This window comes from Bufo gargarizans, chromosome 2, assembly GCF_014858855.1.
Source record: "Bufo gargarizans isolate SCDJY-AF-19 chromosome 2, ASM1485885v1, whole genome shotgun sequence".
Classification (NCBI taxonomy): domain Eukaryota; kingdom Metazoa; phylum Chordata; class Amphibia; order Anura; family Bufonidae; genus Bufo; species Bufo gargarizans.
Window position 1 is genome coordinate 286,858,082 of NC_058081.1, and position 23,184 is coordinate 286,881,265.

The following is a 23,184-nucleotide window of genomic DNA, read 5'->3' on the forward strand; positions in this document are numbered from 1 at the left end:
CCCAGCATTTTCTCTAGTGGAATACGTCTGTATAGACAGGTAAATAATGTAAGGTAGACAGAATCTTACTTTAAAACCTGTGAGAATTGATTAGAGGGATACATCTGTTAAACATTTAGCTCCTATGTTTATGTGGAGTTCTACTGACATCTAGTGGACATTGTGCATAACTCATTTTCAGTAGCACTTCTCTTAAAATTACAGCCTTTACTATACATTGAATCACTGAAAAACCCTTTCTAAACGTTGTATTTGGCATAATATATTTGGTACACATAGACTCTAGACAAAGCCATAATGTGTTAATGCAATTATTATGACATAAAAGACTATTATTTTATTCTATGATTTCTGACATTATAGGAGACTATTATGACATGATAATGCACTACTTATGACATTAGAAAACGCCATTATGACATCGTAATACATTAATTACATTAAGCACCATGCATTCATTATGACATCATAAGACTCCATTAAAGGCATAAAAAAAAATCTGTTATTTATGACATAATGATGGATTTATTATTATTATTATTATTATTATTTATTATTATTAAAGCGCCATTCATTCCATAGCGCTGTACATATGAGAAGAGGTATACATACATAATACAGACAATTGCATTAATCATAAACAAGACGAGTTACAAACTGGTACAGAAGGAGAGAGGGCCCTGCCCGTGAGGGCTTACAATCTGCATGGTATGGGAGAAGGACACAGTAGGTGCGGGTGAAGTTGGTCATGGCGGTATAGAGGCAGCAGGGTCACTGGTTGTGGGATTGTCTGAAGAGGTGGGTTTTCAGGTTTCTTTTGAAGGATTCCACTGTAGGGTGAGAGTCTGATATGTTGGGGTAGCGAGTTCCAGAGTATGGGGGATATTTATCATGATGCATCAATTATGATATCATAAGAGACCATACTGACATCAAACTAGATTCATTATGATGAGACACCATTATGGCATCATAATGCATTAATTATGACATCAAAACACAATAATTAACCGACACTATTCTGAAATCAGGTAGTATAAAAAGATTAGATGGTCTAAATATGTGCTAAATTTATGAAAGTGTGCTGTATAATAAATCTGATGCACCTTTATACTATATAGTCTGAGTTTATATGACTTATTAGTTGGCTTACATTATGACAGAAATTTGTACCAATATTTTTTAACACATCTAGCAACTTAAAGGGGTTGTCTGGGTTCAGAGCTGACCCCGGACAGACCCAGAATTTCACCCAGGCAGCCCCACCTGACATGAGCATCAGAGCATTTAATGCTCCCATGCTCTCCCTTGGCCTGCGCTATCCAGCAAGGGATTTTTTTGTTTATAATAACGCACTGCTGGGTGGAGGCTTCCGTTTTACAGGCTAGGGCAGTGCTAAAGCCCGCCCATCAGAGCTGGTGATGTCACTAGGCTTACTGCTGGGTGGAAGCCTCAGCCTAGCAGTCCTTATGGAAAGCCTAGTACGTCACCGGAACTCCAGAAGATGCCTGTGCCCTGCGCAATGCAGCGGAGGGCAGTGGAGAGAATCTGAGCATGAAACCCAGACAACCCCTTTAAGTTGTTCCTTTCCCAGTAGGCAATTCAGAACAAGTCAAAAAAGTGCCTAAAACACTTAAAGGGGTTGTCAGAGCTGAACCCGGACATACCCTTCTTTTCACCCAGGCAGCCCCCCTGAGGCTAGCATCGGCGCATCTTTTATTTACAATAACACACTGCCGGGCGGAAACTCCATCTGGTTTACGTTATGCAGGATGGAAAAGAAAGTCCTGTGAACCTGTGGACCCCAGTCAATCAGATATTGATAAACTATCTTGACAATAGGTCATCAATATTAACACCTGGACAACCCCTTTAAGCCTCACAGTCTGAAAAAGCAATAGAATGATAAGTACCAAAGAAATATAACTGAGGCTCTGTTCACTCCTACATTGGAGTCTCTGTCAGATGCCATCATAAATAACGGACCCGTGATAAAGCCTTATTCACACGTCAGTGTTTGGTCAGTGATTTTTATCTGTGATTGCGAGCCAAAACCAGGATTGGAGCCTCCACAGACATAAGTTACAAGGGGAAGATCTGCACCTCTTCTGTGTTTAGAGCCGCACCTAGTTTTGGCTCAAAATCACTGATGGAAATCACTGACCAAACACTGACGTGTGAATGAGGCTTAATTAAGTGATGTTTGTCACTCTGTCAGTTTTGTTGTTCTGCTCATATGATGGAAGAGAACAACAAAATTAACAAATACATATGTGAACAGACCCTAAGGCCCCTTTCACACGAGTGAGAATTCCGCGCGGGTGCAATGCATGAGGTGAACGCATTGAACCCGCACTGAATCCGGACCCATTCATTTCAATATGGCTGTTCAGGTGAGCGGTTATTTTCATGCATCACTTGTGCGTTGCATGAAAATCGCAGCGTTTTTCCCGCAATGCAGGCCCCATAGAAATGAATGGGGATGCGTGAAAATCGCAAGCAAGTGCGGATGCGGTGTGATTTTCACACGTGGTTGCTAGGAGATGATACAAGTAAATTGATAAAAGTCAATTTACTGTATTATTTTCCCTTATAACATGGTTAGGCTACTTTCACACTTGCGTTCAGAGCGGATCCGTCTGAGACGGATCCGCTCATATAATGCAGACGGTAGATCAGTTCAGAACGGATCCGTCTGCATTATATTGTAAAAAAATTTCTAAGTGTGAAAGTAGCCTCAGACGGATCCGTCCAGACTTTACATTGAAAGTCAATGGGGGACGGATCCGTTTAAAAATTGAGCCATAGTGTGTCATATTCAAACGGATCCGTCCCTATTGACTTACATTGTAAGTCTGGACAGATCCGCCTGCCTCCGCACGGCCAGGCGGACACCCGAACGCTGCAAGCAGCATTCAGGTGTCCGCCTGCTGAGCGGAGCGGAGGCTGAACGCTGCCAGACTGATGCATTCTGAGCGGATCCGCGTCCATTCAGAATGCATTAGGGCTGGACGTATGCGTTCGGGGCCGCTTGTGAGCCCCTTCAAACGGAGCTCACAAGCGGACACCCGAACGCTAGTGTGAAAGTAGCCTAATAAAGGAAAATAATGGCATTCTTAATACATGCTTACTAAAATGTGGTTTGGGGGGTTAAAAAATAAAATAAAACTCACCTCATCCACTTGTTCGTCTTCTTTCTTCTTCTTTCAGGACCTGCAAAAGGACCTTTTATGACGTCAGCGCAGGTCCTGCTGAATGAAGATGGAAGATTTCACGTGATTAGCGTGATTACGTCGTCAAAGGTCCTGTTGCAGGTCCTGAAAGGAGAAGAAAGAAGACGATGGCGGCTGCGCGCACAAGTGGATGACGTGAGTTAATTTTTTTTATTTTTAAACCCCTCAATCGACATTTTAGTAAGCATTCTGTATTAAGAATGCTATTATTTTCCTTTATAACCATGTTATAATGGAAAATAATAAAATGAATAGAACACCTAACCCAAACCCGAACTTCAGTGAAGAAGTCCATGTTCGGGTCTGGGTACCACATTCAGTTTTTTTTCATGCGTGTGCAAAACGTATTGCGTATTTTGGAAAAAACTCAATATCGGAACGCAATCACAGTCAAAACTGACGTGCGGTTTTCCCGCAATGCACATGCGACGCATCCGGAGCAAATCCGGAACGCCCGTGTGAAAGAGGCCTAAGTTTTGCCATTTACAGGTGGATTTTATTTTGTTAGTTATTGCAGAAAAGCAGGGGGAGGGGGGGATTTCACAGGGCCTAGTGAAATTCTGTAAACTGTGGAAAGTATATGGCACTGTTTCTCTCTTTTTTTTCAGTTAGCAAATATTACGGCTTTATTAGTGTATCTTTTAGCGAGCTTATGTGCTATGCATATATTTAACCTCTATTCAGAAGCTAAGCATCCAGAGAGAAAGTGACTCATCTCTGCATATAACGACCAATTTCAGATTGTAGTGAATGCCAAATAATCAAGACAAGATTTACTACCCCTTAAAGGGGTTGTCTCACTTCAGCATGTGGCATTTATCATGTAGAGAAAGTTTAATACAAGCTACTTACTAATGTATTGTTATTACCCTTATTGCTCCCTTTCTGGCGGGATTCATTTTTCCATCACATTATACACGGCTAGTTTCCATGGTTATGACCACCCTGCAATCCATCAGCGTGGCCGTGCTTGCAGAATATAGGAAAAAGCACTAGCCTATGTGAGCTCCCATGGACTCGGCCACCAGAGAGGCCGACATTTTTTCCTATAGTGTGCAAGCACGGCCACCGCTGATGGATTGCACGGTGGTCGTAACCCTGGTAATGAGCAGTGTATAATGTGATGGAAAAATGGATAATCAGAATACATTAGTAAGTGCCTTGTATTAACTTTTCTACATGATAAATGCCACTTACTGAAGTGACAAAACCCCTTTTAGGACCTGTCACCACTTCTGACATGCCTGTTTTATCAGCAATTCTGGAGCATCTATTCTTATGTCTGTATGTTGTGCTATTCCTTTATTATTTCTACTAGAAGTAATGAATGAATTGCTAGCAGTCTGCAGTAAGGGTACAGAGGGGTGGTAACAAGTTTGGGGTCTGTACCTGCACAGTCTGACAATGGCAGCACTGATTGGATAGAGTGAGCCTGTGTAGATACACCCCCCCCCCCCAACTTGTTACCTCCCCTCTGTACCCTTACTTCAGACTGCTAGCAACTCATTCATAACTTCTAGTAGAAATAACACAGGAATGGCACAAAGAATAGATGCTCCAGAATGATTACATTGGGAATGCATGAAGCTATTAAAACAGGCATATCAGGAGAGGTGACAGGTCGTCTTTATGAAACAGGCCAATTTAAGTTTTTGCTTTTTCGTTTTTACCTCCCCAGCTCCCAAAAACGATAAGGGGGTCATTTATTAAGCAGAAATACGCCTATATTAGACATATTTCTGGCGCAGATTGCGGCACAAAAGTCCTTTGCGCTGCAATCTTCAACTTTTCCCCGCTTACTCCAGGTCTGAAATTGTGGCTGTGGCGTGGATGGGAAAGGGGACTGCCAGGCATGTCCGTCTCATTTACCATTTTCTACGTCTAGGAAGCTGTCTTACATTTAGAACTGGCGATGGATCCGCCGAAGTTATGTAGAGTGCCGGTGCCTCTACATAACTTCGGCTGATCCACCACCAGCGCTGGGGTTATTAAGACCAGCATCTAAAATGCCGGTCTTAAAAAATGTGCCCCTAAGTTTTTCAGTTTTCTATTCACATAGTCATATGCGGGCTAGTATTTTTGTCCGACAATTTGTATTTTTTAATGACAGCATACACTGTGCACTAAAAATGACAATAATTAATGTTTTACTACCGGGCACCTAATATAGGTTATACAAACCCCGCTCCCCGGCACCTACGTGGCTCCTGATGCCTGCACGGCCACCCGCTGTATTTCCCGCGTGTGGCGCTTGGGAGGCACGGCCCCGTCACGGCCTGCTATTGGCTGAACCTGCACCCCTCCGTCGTTGGATGCAGCAGCAGCCGTGTGGGCATCGGGATCGATGCTGGGGGCGGGGTAAGTATAACTTTGCATAAGGCACCCGGGCATTTTAGGGGGCATTATGGGTGTTGGATAACCCCTTTAAATCTCATTTTCTCGCTGGTATCATTGGGGGACACAGGACCGTGGGGACACAGGACCGTGGGTATAGCTTGCTGCTGCCACTAGGAGGCGACACTAGGCTGAAAAGTGATAACTCCTCCCCTGCAGGCTATACCCCCTCCAGCCTGGAGAGAGCATATCAGTTTTTAGCTTAGTGTCGTAGGAGGCAGACCTCCCTGCTTAGCAGGGTGGCTCTTTTACGATTTTTGTTTTTATTTTATTTTATTTTATTTTTAGGTTAAGGGGCACAGATTCGCATGCGTCTCTGTCTCCCTGGGAGGCTGGCCGGTGTTGCCTTTCCACCGCCCTGCCTCCCCCAAGAAGACAAAGTGGACCAGGGCAGCCTAGCTCCCCTGCTTCCCGCCAGCAAGAGGGCCACCTCCTCCCCAGCCCTTCTCTACATGGACCCCTGATGCCTGGTGCCAGCGGTCGTGGGGTGGCCCTGCTGGTACAAGACTATGGGTGAAGAACACAGATGAAGTCTGGTGAGTTTTACTGTCCCTCCCTGTCCCCCTCACATGGCCCCTTCTTGAGGGGGTGAGGAATCCTCCACCCATCGCCCAGCTCACCTCAGTAGAAAGGGTTAATCCCTTTCCACGGCCGCGGCATGTTATTTTCACCCTTCCCGACTACAAACAGGCGCCTTCTGCGCCCTATTCCGGTGACCCCGCTCTCCGACCGACCGGGTGGGCTTCCCGGTCGGCCAAGCGACGCACCTTCTCGGCGGCTCCCTTTTCAGGAGTCCACTAAGCCGTCCCGGGAGAGCAGGCAGAACGGATTCCCTACTCGGCCGGACGCCGCAAAATTTAGGCCCCGGCTTTATTTGGGCCTACCGTTTTATTTCTTTCTTTTTTCTTCGGCCACGCATATTTACTCCTCCGATGGGCTTACGCAGGTCAGCGGACTCAGGTGACCGCATTCCGGACATCGATCCAGGTTCGCTATGTACTGACTAGCGGTGAGTCCCGGTCGGCCGGCGTGATAATTTAGTCCCCGGCTTTGCGGCCTTCTAGGCCGGAACTTCCTCCCTCATTTCAGGCCCCTGTTTTCTATAGATTCTGTCTGCAGGCACAATGTGCCTTTATATTGCAGTATACAGCCCTTCTCCATATCGGGCTAGGTCCTCATAAAAAATTTAAAAAAAAAAAAAAAAAAAAAAAAAATTTCTTTTTTTAAATTGTGCGCATGCAGATCCTGCTCTCCTCAGCCCACAAGTTCCAATGGAGTGCGTATGAGGGATCCCAATCCGCCACCTGAGGCCGTTTGGTTGATTATGCTCCAACATCTGAGAGATTCCCATTCCGCCCTCCGGGCCGTTTGGTTGATAATACTCCAACTGCAAAAATCCAGTGGAGTACATCTGGAGGATCCCAATCCGCCCTCTGAGGCCGTTTGGTTGATTATGCTTCAACTGCGCATATCCAGTGGAGTACAGCTGAGAGATTCCCATTCCGCCCTCCGGGCCGTTTGGTTGATAATGCTCCAACTGCATAGATCCAGTGGGGTACATCTGGAGGATCCCAATCCGCCCTCTGAGGCCGTTTGGTTGATTATGCTCCAACTGCGCATATCCAGTGGAGTACATCTGAGAGATTCCCATTCCGCCCTCCGGGCCGTTTGGTTGATAAGGCTCCAACTGCATAGATCCAGTGGGGTACATCTGGAGGATCCCAATCCGCCCTCTGAGGCCGTTTGGTTGATTATGCTCCAACTGCATAGATCCAGTGGGGTACATCTGGAGGATCCCAATCCGCTCTCTGGGGCCGTTTGGTTGATAATGCTCCAACTACGTAAATCCAGTGGGTACATCCGAAGGGTCCCCAATCCGCCTTCCGGGCCGTTTGGTTGATGATGCTCCAACTGCATAAATCCAGTGGGGTACATCTGGAGGATCCCGATCCGCCCTCTGAGACCGGTTGGTTAATGGTGCTACTACTGCGCAAATATCCGACTGCGCAAATCCAGTTGTGGACAACTGAAACTTCCCATCCACCCTCCGGGGGCGTCTGTTTGAGTTTCTACCCTGCGCAACTCAGCGGGGGACCTCTGGAAGTTCCCAATCCACCCTCCTGGGTCGTTTGGTTACTACAGCACCGTCTGTGCAATCGGTAAGCAGACCTTTAGTTCCATTCCACCTCCGGGTAGTTTGGTTCTTATTTCAACACCGCCGCAACCTGCAACAGCCATGGCTAGAGGCTGAGAGGTGGAACTGCGCACGAGCGGGCCGAGGCAGGACAGTTATTCGGTCCCTAGATTACGTCCGTGTTAACCGGTTCTGGTGTATGCATTAACCCCTTCCTTAGGCACTATTTACACTTCTACTAGATACAGTGCTTAATTTGGGTTTTACCTCCTTCCTGAGGTGGACTGACCTCACTAGCATTGGCCTCAATGCCGGCAAGGTGTCCCTCTTTCTGTGAGTGGCGGAATTGAAGTTCCACTGGGCTCAGTATTGTCAGCATACATTAACCGTCTGTTAGGTGGCATGATGGCATTCTCACTGCTGTCGCAGTGTTTACGTACGCATTACACCCTTCTGGGGGGGATGATGACACCTCCCACAGAGTACAGAACTCGTAATATGCAAGTTCCTGCTAGGTGCGTTACCCCCTTCGATGGGTGATGTATTGCACTACCTCGGGGTACAGTACTTACTGGATATGTTACTCCCGATCGTAGGTAAAGCGTTTGCACTGCCACTGGGTGCAGTGTTTGCCGTCGGTTTTTCCCCCTCCATTGAGTGGGTACTTACACTTCCGTAGATTGCGGTTCTGACTATCGCTACCCCCTTCCCTACCGGGGGTTTGCGCTTCCGTTGGTTGCTATTCCATCTCCCATTTGCCATCACATACTTCCTATGGCAGTTCCCTCTACAAACGATCCAGTAACGGGGGAATCGCTATGCATCTTTGCATGCTGTATTTCAGCTACGCCACGACTCTAGATGCCTTGGTTCCCTTCACAGGTGGTCCGTGGCAACAGTCGGTACCGCTGGTGCCTGATATTCTCCATCTAGTGGCATATGGATACTGCCACTGGAGACTATGGATACCCCCATTTTGTATCCCTCTTTTCTTCATGCACCTTATTGGAGACACAAGATTGTGGCCTTTGTGCTCTCAGGGGAGTCACCCACCCTTATGTGTCCTAGAGACTCCCCATCCCCATGAGCCTCCACCGTTCAGGTCAGTCACACTGCACAGAGTACTGTGATCAAGATCCAGCAAGCAGAGTATTCCACCGACTCCGGATGCTGAGTCCACCACTCATCCTTATCTAGATGAGGGCGTTATGCTGGCAATCTGCAGTGGCTACTACAACGGCTTCTCCTTCGCAGGGTAGTCTTCACGCTAGGGCCAGATGCTCCTAATCGCTGTAGCGAGACAGCCCCCCTCAGGTAGGGGTTCTACCCTGGTACTAATTCGGCAGTTGCTCCTGTTCAGCGCACTTGTCAGGTGGAGGGGTTAGGGTTGGCTCTACTGACTGGGCCAGCTTGATACCAGAACTTCTCCTGGATGTTCTCAGGCCGTCCCCTCATGTCCACGCTGGCGGAGCATACGGTAGCCCCTACCGCACGAGGGGTGTTTGAGTCTCCACTACATGCGAAGGCTCCTTCTGCACAGTTCTTTCGTCAGGCAGCGGATTCCTCTACCACGAGAATCAGTGACCTCTACGGTGTGGTCTACTCCTCGGCTGGAGTATGGCGTGTGCATTACTCTTGGGGCTTCCCTGGTAGGGCCTCCCCTTCTGGCGGTGTGTCGCATCTCCACTAGACGCTGTGGAGCCCCCGTCTCACATGGGAATGGGCTTTAGTTCTGGCCTCTTTCTGGTTTTCTACCAATAAGGGTACGTGGCTCTGACAACTGTTGTCCTTCTGCCACATCCAATCCATATCCATATGTTTGAGAAAGGCTCTTGATGTGAGCCGTAACGCGTCAGAGTATTGTATGTGACCAAAAAAGACATCATCTTTTGTTGAAGGCTATAGTGAGTGCCGGTCTTTCTTCATTATTGTTGGCTATTGTCCTTCTGTCGTAGGCTCGGGTGTGGCGATGGTGTAATTACAATGGCTGATCGGCACCTACCTTTTGAGTGCGTTCTACTGGGTAGATCAGTCCCTACGGCACTCGTCTGCTCTAGATTGCCGTTCTAAGCGGGACCTGGATCTAGTAGTCATACTGTGTCGCCAGTGGTGCTACCTCTCTTCAGATGTCAGTGATATCACCTCAAGCCAATGGTGGTTGTTCTTTCACTGCTCATTCCGGGGGTGGACTGAGAGTCTTCCCAAGACGGGTAGAGCGGGTGTATGTTACGACGTCCCCTGTTAGTAGGAGTTTCGTTCCTGGTACGGATCACACGTTTCCTTTCCGGTCTCCCCTCGTGGTGGATAACTGATCTCCTTATCCTCCTGTCTAGCTGACCAGTAGCCATGGGTTGTACTACTCTGGGAGCCCATCCCTATTTATTTATTTATTTTTTTCGGGCCCAGGGTTCCTCGGGTATGGTGAAGGCGTTGGACGTTGTGGTCGAACTTCACCCGGCAAGAGTATTTCTCTCATCTTTGTTCCACTCGTCTGCCCTTCCAGGCAGCGTTACTGTTTTGTTGAAATATGGTCAGTGACGGGGCTTCCCATCACTGGCGGTGCTCACATTGGCTTTTATTTTACTTACTTTTCCCATGTGGTATTGATACTTTGGCCGGCAGTGGGGCACGCCTGGCTCAGGCGTTTGTTTCCTAGTGATTCTCAGGCAGCTTCTCTTACTAGAGATCTCACCACCAGCCTCTCTGGCTATGAGGGCGTTGGTCTACCAATATTCCGCTCCCTAGGGGCTGTTCTCTGGACCAGAGGTGAATCCTAAGGACTTGGCTTTTTAGTTCTGCTTCCACAGCTGCGGCCAGGAGCCAGCTGTTTGGTGGCATTGTTTTTTATTTTTTTTCTCTGAATTGTTACGCCTTCTTGTACGTACTTTTTTTCTTTAAGTATGAACATTAGGGCAGGTGTTCCGTCCAAGGTCCTCTTTTTTTCGCAGAAGGTGGTCGCCTTTCCACGCCTCACAGACATGGGTTTCTCTTCTTTCTCCCTCGTAGTACACGGACCGAGCTCTCAATCAGCCATGTGATTTGGCCTCTGGGCTTGCTTGTCCTTGTCTGGCGCCTACAGCCCTAAGGACTTCTACCAATTCTTATCCTGGGGTCCTTGTCAAGGCTGACGGCCTCCAAAGGATGTTTTCCGGATAGATCCGTTCAACAGTTGCTCGGGCATTCCGCCCTCGGGTGGGCAACGCCCAGCTGAGTCTTGGCCCACCCGACCAGCGGTCGGCGATTCTCGGGTCCATCTCCTCGTGCAGTAGCTTCCAGAGTGGAAGGCAGTATCTTGGTCTTCCGGGCACACGTTCGTCAAGTCTTACCGGGTGCCTTCCTAGGCACCGGCGGATACTGTTCCAGGCAGCAAATTCTTGCAGGCGACAGTGAGTTACGCATCCTCAAGGACGTTTTTTCTCCAGGGGCATGTGATTTTTTCCCTCCCCGTGGACTGCTTTAGGACGTCCCACGGTCCTGTGTCCCCCAATGATACCAGCGAGAAAACGAGATTTTTGTGAAACTCACCTGTAAAATCTCTTTCTCGCGTGGTTCATTGGGGGACACAGCTCCCACCCAGTGATTTCTGTTTGCCGTGATTGTTGGCGGTTGTGGAGCCACTATGGCCCCAGTTCTGGTTTGATCCGACTGGCGTTGGTCAGTTGTTGGTTGTTTACCGTATGGTTATTTTCTCCTACTCCTATTGCTTGGGCACAAACTGATATGCTCTCTCCAGGCTGGAGGGGGTATAGCCTGCAGGGGAGGAGTTATCACTTTTCAGCCTAGTGTCGCCTCCTAGTGGCAGCAGCAAGCTATACCCACGGTCCTGTGTCCCCACGGTCCTGTGTCCCCCAATGAACCACGCGAGAAAGAGATTTTACAGGTGAGTTTCACAAAAATCTCGTTTTTTTGATACCCATAACTTTTTTTTTATATATATATTTCCATATACAGAGCTGTATTTTTTTTTATTCAAATAGCTATAAAGGCTGAGCACTCACCACCTGGACCACACAGAGAAACACACAAATCTGGGCAGTGGTAACACTTGAATGATTTATTATTACACAAAATGCAGATATGACAACCTAGAAATATATAATCATTAAAAGACAATAGTAATTAGGATATAACCAATATGTTACAATAACTACAGTACATTAAATCTAAAATCGTGGCTGAGGTAGAAATAATGTAGACGTAATAGATAAAATCTCCATTCAAATATATAACATTATAGGTCTTCTTAATAGAATGTAACGTCAATATTGGATAGGAATGATGATCTTATCTTCTACGGCATGTGATGTTACCAATTCGATTATTTAGTATCAATATGTTGGTATTGAACAATACGATAAAACTTTCGCCGATTAAAGTTCCCAGTAAATATTCGAAATGACGATCTTAACTAAAGTCACATGTATTGATCTCAGTTCGACTGAGATGCTGTGATTACACCTCCTAATGTGGAATAGTTCAATTGCCGTACGACTTGCGCACACAGTGGCGTCCCACGTGGCTAGCAATGTCGAATGCAGCGGTACCTGGTTGCAAATTGTCAGCTGGAACGGCTCGGGTGATTCTACGGTCCCTTGTATTCACGGTCTCCAGTTACCTTCCAGACTGTCTCCAACCGTGGAGAGTATTCAGATGGAATCTCACGATTAGCAGGACTGAATGTTTAAATCGGGACGTTCCTTATATGCCAGGTGAAGATCGAACTTCTATAATCGAGGACTCTACATAAATGAGGGTCCAATTACAAAGTAAATAGATAGATATTTGTCCATCAGCTGATGTGCGGGTCTTAAAACAACCAGACACGTTTCGGGGTCTTTTCCTGGCCCCTTCCTCAGTGACCACTGAGCACTACTTCTTGTTCATTACACCGCCCGTTGTCTCCGCAGTGCAGTATAATGATAAGTTTCGTTCACTTGAATGTAGCGAGTACTTGTAATTACACTACGCCGCCGCTCCACAGGAGACAATGTGCAGTGTAATGAAAAGGAAACTGCACTCACATGGAGCGCCACCTCCTCTTCAGACAGTGGATCGACCAGGGTCCCGGGTGTCGGACATTCGCAGATCTGATATTGATGACCTATCCTCAATATATATGGCAAGTAGAGCTGAAACCATTTATCGATGTAATCGAGGCAAAAAAATCCTCGATGCAATTTCCCTGCATCAAGGATTTGTTTTAATCACATGACCACGGAGTGTGAGTGAAGTGAAGCCTCTCACTCACCACTCCGTGGCTTCCTGACTCAGCACTGTGCTGCACTGGGCAGGGCATTGCGTGCACTCGTCGTCAGCGTGCTGGCTGACACTGTGTGTGATGTCAGGTCCCTCCCAGTGCATACTGGGAAGAAGGCGCGGTCCGTCTCCTTACTCCATGTCAGCGCACTGCCAGTGCCAGGAAAGGTAAGTATAAAGTTGGAGGGGGGTTTGAAGGTGGCACCTCTGATAAAGGAGGCACCTGTGATTTTGAACTGGGCTGATGGTGCTGGAGGACATGGATGATCATGGCAATGGCATGAAGGGGCTGATGGCGCTGGAGGACATGGATGATCATGGCAATGGCATGAAGGGGCTGATGGCGCTGGGGGAGTGGGGGGCGGGAGATGGATAGCATAGAAGAGCTGATGGCGCTGGGTGGAGGACATGGCATGGAGGGGCTGATCTAATGGCACAGGGAGAGTGGGGGACATAGTGGATGGCATGGAGGCACTGGGGGAGGGGGACACAATGAATGGCATGGAGAGGCATATGGCACTGGGGGAGTGGGAGACATGGCAATGGATGGCATGGAGGGGCTGATGGCACTGGGTTAGTGGGGGACATGGTGGATGGCATGGAGGCAATGGGGAAGGGGGACATGGTAATGGAGGGTCTGATGGCAGTGGGGGACATGAAATGGAGGGGCTGATCTGATGGCACTGGGGGTGGGGGACATGGCAATGGATGGCACTGGGGTAGTGGGATACATGGCAATGGATGGCATGGAGGGGCATACCTTAGATACACATTCTGGCAGAAGAACAGCCTGCTGGAGTACACCGTATTGGGTATAGCCGGATACAACCAGCTATATGCTCTCATTGACTATAATGTGGTCCAAGGCCATCTGGCCATGTTCCGGCATACATGCTGGGTATCGTCCAAAGCGTTTTTATTTTTTTGGTCCTGCCAAAACCCAGCCTGAATGCTGTAACAAGGCCGGACCCCATTACAGTCAATGGCTGCAGCAGCCGGCATTATCCAGCTATACCCGATATAGTACATTCTGGCTGTTCTTCTGACAGAATGTATATTGCAGCTGTGAAAGAAGCTTTATGTGTGTGCAATTAGTTGCTATACCACTGTAAGAAATAAAAATATTGTTTTTATAAAGCAATACGTTATTTTAAGAAGGTTTTTCTTATTAGAGTACTCGATTAATCCTAAAAATAACCGGTTGAATACTCTATTACTACAATAATCATTTGCTGCAGCCCTAATGGCAAGACAACCCCTTTAACAACAGCTCAGGCAAGATGGCTGATCCATAATCATGTTCAGGAAATAGCATTTAAAAAAATCTGAAATCAGAAAATAAAAACAGATTAGAAATAACAGAATATCTATCACTGTCTGGATATAATAGGCAGAATGTCCGTCCCACTTTGATAGAATGAAGAGGCCAATCCGTTTGTAGCTATAAAAACTACGAATATATGAATGCATATTTTTTGCTAGTTGCTGTATGTATAGACACAGAAAAAGATTTAAAACACAAACATTTTATATAATCATCAAAATTCTGATCCAGTTTTATATGGCTGCTTACTCCTGTAAGAAATAATTGTGTCATGTATAATACAGTCCTGCTTTAAAAGAAATATAGTATAAATCTAAATCTTACTTTTAACTCATGGCTTAAAATAGTGATTTCCCTAAGAGCATCGTCCAGCGATACTTGGCTTTGTTTGTGAATTAGTATTTTCTCATAGGTTACACCCCAGCTTTGTAAACCAGGAAACGAGCTTGTTTTCTTTTAGTATATTCAGCCATTGCAGTTGTATGGTAAGCGCCCAGATGATAAAAGATGAAAGCATGATGGATATTATTCTGTTTACAGAAATCATGGCTGGAATAAACAGAGATTTAGGATCCAATAACTCTGAGCGGGTTCATGAAGCCTTCTGTCCCTGGAAAAGTACAGTTTGGATCACACTGGCGCCAGCTGTTGTGGGAATGTTTAAATTGCTGCCCCTGTTATTTATACTTTATGTTGCTCTTTAGTTCTGATAGCCTTAATGCTCCTTTTAGACATCCGCACTTTGTTTCCGGATCCGTTCCGCAATTATGCGGAACGGGTGCGGACCCATTAATTTTCAATGGGGATGGAAAAGACAGTGTGCTGTCCGCATCCGCATTTCCGATCCGCTGCTCCCCCCAAAAATTTTAAATATCCTATTGTTGTCCGCAGCTGCTTTCAAGAATAGTAATTTCTATTGGAGTGCCGGCCCAGTGTTTTGCGGATCCGCAAAACACTGTGGACGTGTGAATGGACCCTAAATGGCATCTGTCAGAACTTTTGGCCATGCTAAACTGTTGACTGCACTAGGTAGGGCCAAGGGAGAGCTGTACAAACATACTTTTTTTTTTTTTAGAGCTCATAAGGAGAAGTGTGAATATAAAGTTTTATTCTGCCCTTGTAAGCACCCAGGAGGCAGAGCTTCACTGCATTGAGTTCACAGCCCCTCCCCTCTACATTGAGTGACAGCATTAGCATCCAACAACGAGACCACTATAGAGGCCCATTCACACGACCGCATATTTCTGTCCACGTCTGCAGATGCGGACCCATTCCTTTCAGTGGGGCTGTAAAAGGTGCGGGCAGCACAGCCGCTATACAATGTACAACGTTGTGCTTGGTAAGCTGCAAGAAGGCATCGGCGCTTGCCGTCTCATTAAGGCCTCTTTCACACTTGCGTTGTCCGGATCCGGCGTGTACTCCACTTGCCGGAATTACACGCCGGATCCGGAAAAACGCAAGTGTACTGAAAGCATTTGAAGACGGATCCGTCTTCAAAATGCTTTCAGTGTTACTATGGCACCCATGACGCTATTAAAGTCCTGGTTGCCATAGTAGTAGTGGGGAGCGGGGGAGCGGTATACTTACAGTCCGTGCGGCTCCCGGGGCGCTCCAGAATGACGTCAGAGCGCCCCATGCGCATGGATCATGTGATCCATGCGATCACGTCATCCATGCGCCTGGGGCGCCCTGACGTCACTCTGGAGCGCCCCGGGAGCCGCACGGATGGTAAGTATGCTGCTCCCCGCTCCCCACTACAGTTTACCATGGCTGCCAGGACTTTAGCGTCCCGGCAGCCATGGTAACCATTGAGAAAAAGCTAAACGTCGCATCCGGCAATGCGCCGAAACGACGTTTAGCTTAAGGCCGGATCCGGATCAATGCCTTTCAATGGGCATTCATTCCGGATCCGGCCTTGCGGCAAGTGTTCCGGATTTTTGGCCGGAGCAAAAAGCGCAGCATGCTGCGCTATTTGCTGCGGCCAAAAAACGTTCCGTTCCGGAACGGAAGACATCCTGATGCATCCTGAAGGACGGACTGTCCATTCAGAATGCATTAGGAAAATCCTGATCAGTATTCTTCCGGCATAGAGCCCCAACGACGGAACTCTATGCCGGAAGAAAAGAACGCAGGTGTGAAAGGGCCCTAAGCTGATCGTCGGGGATCGTGTGTGTTAGACACCCACCGATCAGATACTGATGACCAATCCCGAGGATAGGTCATTAGTTATAAAGTCTTGGAAAACCCCTTTAAAGAGACGCATCAGAAAGAGGTATTTTTTTTATACTCACTATTCATAAAAACTATTGTTTTAAAGAATTTTTGGCAATTTTCAATTAAAAAAATGTCCTTCTTTAGCAGAAGCTCCTATATAGATAGGTAATCCATTGTTAGTTTACTGCTGCTACAAGGAAAACACGTTTTCTTTTTATTAAAGTATTAGATTAGTAGAATTGTAAGGTCTTAAAGGTGGGTTTAAGGCTGTATTACACAGCCCAATGTGGCACAGACGATTGTCAGGAGGGAAGCGTTCCCTCCCGGCAATCGCTTGCTAGCTAACATGGGAGACCGCTGCCATTACATGCAGCGATCTCCTCCACAGCATGGGGATGAGTGATCACTAGGCCATTGCTCGTTTCCATGCTGTATAGTGGTTTGCCGGCGGCAGATCGTTATCAGACACCACTATCTGCCACCTGCAAACTATTATTTTTTTAAATGTCAAAAGATTTTGGCTTGCCCAATCGAGCTTGCTTGCTCGTTCATTATTACACTGCCAGATAATCGCTAACGAGCGTTCATGTGAACGTGTGTTAACGATTATCTGCCAAAAAATTGCGCATTGTATTACAGGCTTTACACGCTGCAATATACAGCCGATTGTCGGGAAGAAAGCATTCCCTCTTGACAGTCAGCTGCTCATTCAGTGGAGGAAACTGCTGCTTTTACATGCAGCAATCACCTCCGCAGTATGAGAAAGAAGGATTGCGATTAGAGATGAGCGAACTTCTGTTTTAAGTTCGGCGTCTAAAGTTCGGCTTCCGGTTAGCGGAGAATCCCGATCTGGAACCGGATATGGATTCCGACTTCCGTTGTGGTCCGTGGTAGCGGAATCAATAATGGCCGATTATTGATTCCGCTACCACGGACCACAACGGAAGTCGGAATCCATATCCGGTTCCAGATCGGGATTCTCCGCTAACCGGAAGCCGAACTTTAGACGCCGAACTTAAAACAGAAGTTCGCTCATCTCTAATTGCGATCCCTCGTCCTCATACAGATGCATTGTTTCTGGTCAGCAGATTTCTGTTTAGACAGCACGATCTGATGTCCAGAAACGGTGATTGATGGTGGCTGCACGAATGACAGGATCACCCGATGAATAATTGTTTTGCTCGCTCATCGGATGATCGGCGGCAAATTTTGTCAGGCAGATTGTCTGGAATGAGCGTTTGCATGAATGGGATAATCTGCCCAAATATCAGGCAGTGTAAATCCACCTTAAGTCACTCATCACCCTTCCCTCTCTGGCTGCAGTGACTGGTCTGCCTGAGAAAGAAAAGTGAGGCTATTTACTGTGCTAAGTCCAAGCAAAGGAAGACGTTAAAGGGGTTATCCCATGCATAATGTAAAAAATGAAAATCCAGTGTCATATAATACGGCGACCTCTTTCTAACAATCTTAAAACCAGCCCTGTACATGGATCCAGTGATCTGCTGCATTTGCTCTGCTAGATTTATTTCAAGCTGGCAGCTCAGGGGTGCGTGCACTTTCTCAGGGGTGTGTCCTTTCTGCTGCAGCTGTGGCAATTGAATGCTTTATTTTATTTTATGCACTTACTGTATTTTTAGGACTACAAGACACTCCCCCCCCCCCCCCCCCTTCCAAAAAAAAAAGTGAGGGAATAATAGCAGTGCGTCTTATAAACCAAATGCTAATGACCACTACCATTATGGAAGCAGTCACTAGTATGCAGGAGGCGCGAGGAGGTGAGGGCAGCGCTGCGCTGGCTGTACTCGCCCTCCCTGATCTTCCTCCAGGCCCTGCTCTGCACCGTGTCCTGACTGTGTACAGCGTCAGTACTTAGTGCACGTAGGTGTGCACTATGACCTGATGCTGTGCAATATCGGGTCACAATGCAGCGCGGGCCGAAGAAGACCAGGGAGAAATGAGTCCTAGATCTACAAAGAGACAGCACTGTCCAGAACAAGCAAGGTAAGTGTATTTATTGTATTTATTTTTAATGTCTGATCTGAGGTCTGATGGGGGTCTAATATGAGGCTGATGGAAGTTGGAGGGTCTGATCTGAGGCTGATGGAGCTTGATGGTCTGTTCAAGAATGGGGGTCTGCTCTGAGGCCTGATTAAAAAAAAAAAAGTTTTATTTTCCTCCTCTAAATCATAGGTATATAGCTCTGACATATTCTTCAGTGCTTTACAGACATTGGCATCACGCTGTTCCCAATGGCGCTCACAATCTAAGGTCCCTATCAGTATGTCTTTGGAGTGTGTGAGGAAACCGGAGTACCCGGAGGAAACCCACACAAACACAGGGAGAATATACAAACATCATGCAGATGTTGTCCTTGGTCGGATTAGAACTTAGGACCCCGGTGCTGCAAGGCACCACTGCTAACCACTGGTGCCTTGATAGAACTGAGCATGTATGTCATACTCAGCGAGCTAGACATAGAATTTAGAAAAAGGACAAACAGCAGGTGGCGCTATACAGATAGATTTCAGTAAATAACTTAGCGACTATATACATTTTTTTATTACATGTAATTACAAAAGTATTCAGATCCAGGTGCTGTTTTGAAAAGTGTAGAACATTTTTTGTGGGACAATCCCTTTAAAAGCCAGGAGAGGAAGAATATATAGTGTCTTCAAAGAATTATATCTAGAAAACCATTCGCCTGTTTTTTTTTTTAATACATGGAATTTTCACATATCTGCTGTTAATATGTGAATAAAAGCGATGGTAGTGTCCGTTTAGGGCTACTTTCACACTGGCCCACCATGTTTCCGGAAGTCCACTCTGGCCCCATTCACTATAATGTTGGCGGGCCGGAGGTCCGGCCGCAGCACGGCAAACAAGCCGAGAGGTGGCCAGACAAAAACCGCAGAAGGCTGTTATTTTATTCCAGCCGCCTCTCGGGATGTTCGCAGTGCTGCGGCCGGACCTCCGGCCCACCAACATTACAGTGAATGGGGTCGGAGCGGACTTCCAGCAGCACAGTGCACTAGCGATAGCACGGATCTGGCAGGCTGTTCCCCTGCCTGAACAGCCTGCCAGAGAAGGGTACTGCTAGTGTGAAAGTAGCCTTAGGCCCCTTTCACACGGGCGAGAATTCAGCGCGGGTGCAATGCGTGAGGTGAATGCATTGCACCCGCACTGAATCCGGACCCATTCACTCCAACGGGGCTGTGCACATAAGCAGTGATTTTCACGCATCACTTGTGCGCTGCGTGAAAATCCCAGCAAGCTCTATATTGTGCGTTTTTCACGCAACTCAAGCCCCATAGAAGTGAATGGGGCTGCGTGAAAATCCCAAGCATCCGTAAGCAAGTGCCGATGTGGTGCGATTTTTTACGCATGGTTGCTAGGAGAGGATCGGGATGGGGACCCGATCTTTATTATTTTCCCTTATAACATGGTTATAAGGGAAAATAGCATTCTTAATACAGAATGCTAAGTAAATTAGGGATGGAGGGGTTAAAAAAAAATAATAATAATAATTGAACTCACCTCATCCACTTGTTTGTGCAGCCCGGCTTCTCTTCTTTCTTCTTGATGACCTGGGAGGAAAACTACCTTTGGTGACGTCACTGCGCTCATCAAATGGTCCATCACCATGGTGATGAACCATGTGATGGATTATGTGACGGACCATATGATGAGCACAGTGACGTCACCAAAGGTCCTTTTACTCCCAGGTCCTCAAAGAAGAAGAAAGAAGACGAGAGAACAAGTGGATGAGGCGAGTTTAATTTATTTATATTTTTTAACCCCTCCATCCCTAATTTACTTAGCATTCTGTATTAAGAATGCTATTATTTCCCTTATAACCATGTTATAAGGGAAAATAATAAAATCTACACAACACCGATCCGAAGCCCGAACTTCTGTGAAGAAGTTCGGGTCTGGGTACCAAACATGCAGATTTTTCTCACGCACGTGCAAAACGCATTAAAACATTTTCCCGCAATGCACCCGCACCTTGTCCGGCCCTCACACGCGACGCCCGTGTGAAAGAGGCCTTAGAGTATTGATGGCTTGTCTTTTTTGTTTGTTCAGTTTATCTGTTTTATCCATTTTGTGGACTACTACAAAAGACCCAGATAGGGAGACACCCCTCCCCCCCCCCCCCCCCCCCCACAAAATCTTTCCACAAATTTACTTTGAAAATGGATTATGCCTTTCTAAAAAATGACTTAATAATAGATTTTTCATTCTAAAGGCGAGATTTATCAAGATCGGCACTTTCTACCCCAGTCTTGATATTCCCTGCGCTTCTGGAGGATGCGCCTAATATATGATGAGACATGGGCCTCGTCATAAATTTGGCGCATGCTCTAGCAGTCCATTCACTTAAACGGACCTAAAACTGGTGTAAATGAAGATAAATCTGGCATGGCTGCCGGCCATGCCCCCTTTCTGAGGACAGGGCAGCAAAAAAACTGTCCTTTTGCAAAAAAAATTTTAAATTTTTTTGGAGTTGCATTTACATGTGACTTTCTAACACCACTTTCCTTGTGCAAGGAGATGATAACCCCCCCCCCCCCCCCCCTCTGCATTTCAAGGTCAAAATCAATTGAGGCATTTAAACAAAAATGAAATATTATCCTTACAACATTTACAGTTTTTTCTTACTTGGGTGTCTACTACAATATTTATACTTGTGTGCCAAAATAACGATGGGATTATAGTGTTGGTGTCCTGTTCCTAGGTTGGATCCTCAATATCATATCATAGGCAGGTAGAAGACCCATGGCTGTGTGATCAGATTATACAGTTGTTCCATAGGAACGTATAGGTCTCTTTAGTAGCTGTATGCACAAATGTTATGTGTAAAGTTGCTTTATTTTTTACTTTAGAGGTCTGGGACAATAAAAAAAAAATTAAAATGGCAGCCCCGGTAACCCCTGCAGGGCAATTTTGAAACTTTTGAAATCTCTCCACATAATGACCAAAATTGAATGTATCAAAAATATCAGTAACCTAGACGTTTGCAACGTTCATGTAACAGTAGGATTGTACTCCAAAGCCTGTCATAACACTTTTATGAATGTGAATCTGGCTGATAGAAATTGCTATCCCCCTGGCTAGTGGCAAGGAGTGATGTTATTTTACCCCCTTCCCAACCCAAAATCAGATAGCTCAGATAAGCTGGAAGCCTTATCTTATTGTTTGTTCCTGCTGCTTGTATCTCTACACAAAGAGCTGCATTCTAAACACAACTGAGGAGAGGACATGAGATCCCTATAAATGGCAATGGCCACCGAACATGAGGACCGTCGACAACTAGAAAAAAACTGTGAATAGTAAATCCCATTCATGATCATCTGTAGAGAACTGTTTCTCGTGTAACATTTTTTTACCTATAGCAAGGATGACAATGTGCTAGTAAGGGCTCGTTCACATCACCGTCTAGATTTCCGTTCTATTTATCCGTTCAGAGGATGAATAAAACGCAAATAAACGTATCCGTTGTAAATCCCATTCACTTCTGTGGAGGTTATAAAGTGTCAGTTACCCTCGTTTTGGGTCCTTTCCGTCAGCTTCACGTTATTTTAGAAGGGAAAAAAAATCCTACATGCAGGCTTTTTGCTCCCGTCTAAAATAAGGGATTTGTGACGGATCCGTTTTGTTTTGCATTGAAGTCAATGAGTGACGGATTGTAACGGATTGCTTTGTATGTGATCCGTTATGCAATCCGTTTTTCTGTTCCGTTTTTTTTTTCTGAGCGTGCTCAAATGAAATAAAAAGAAAAAATTGATCCGTTTAAAAACAATGAATAACGAAAAGCGAACGGATGCATTGTGTCCGTTTTTTAAACTGATCATTTTCGTCAGTCCGTTAAAAAGACAGAAAATATGGTTTCCGTTAGTGTCTGTTGGCTTTCCGTTATTTATTTACTTTCCGTTATTTTGAATGGATTACAAATATAACGGAAAGCCTAGCGGTGATGTGAACAAAGCCTAAGTCTACTTTCTGGCGTTTTGGTTTTCTGTTTATGAGATGCGTTCAGGGCTCTCACAAGCGTCCAAAACGGATCAGTTTTCGCCCTAATGCATTCTGAATGGAAAAGGATCTGCTCAGAATGCATCAGTTTGCCTCCGTTCTATCTCCATTCCACTCTGGAGGCGGACACCAAAATGCTGCCTGCAGCGTTCTGCCGTCCGTCTGATGAAACTGAGCCAAACGGATCCGTTCTGACACAATGTAAGTGAATGGGGACGGATCAGTTTTCACTGAAACAATCTAGCACAATAGAAAACGGATCTGTCCTCCATTGACTTTCAATGATGTTCAAGACGGATCCGTCTTGGCTATATTAAAGATAATACCGTTTAGAACAGATACGGTTGTATTATCTGAATGGATCCATAGCCTAATTCTGTTCCAGAGCAGCTCTGATGAGGATCCCAAGGGGAACATAGGGTAGCAGTGTATACTTGAGTATGTCTGCTGCTGAAAGGGTATAATATAATGTTCATTAATCACCATGTGTGTGTCATGTACTTCTAACACAACCACTCCATATCTGTGTTTAGTAACAGATTCCTAGTGACGTATACATTATAAGTTTGAACATGATTAGTGAGTGCTATCGAGTGCTT

The 23,184-nt window shown here is 46.1% G+C and overlaps 1 protein-coding gene across 2 annotated transcripts in view; it reads left to right on the top strand.

Annotated features, from left to right (window-relative positions):
* Positions 1 to 23,184, top strand: part of PPHLN1 (periphilin 1) — a 103,275-nt gene that overhangs the window by 19,172 nt on the left and 60,919 nt on the right. The gene's annotated exons all lie outside the window — the stretch shown is intronic.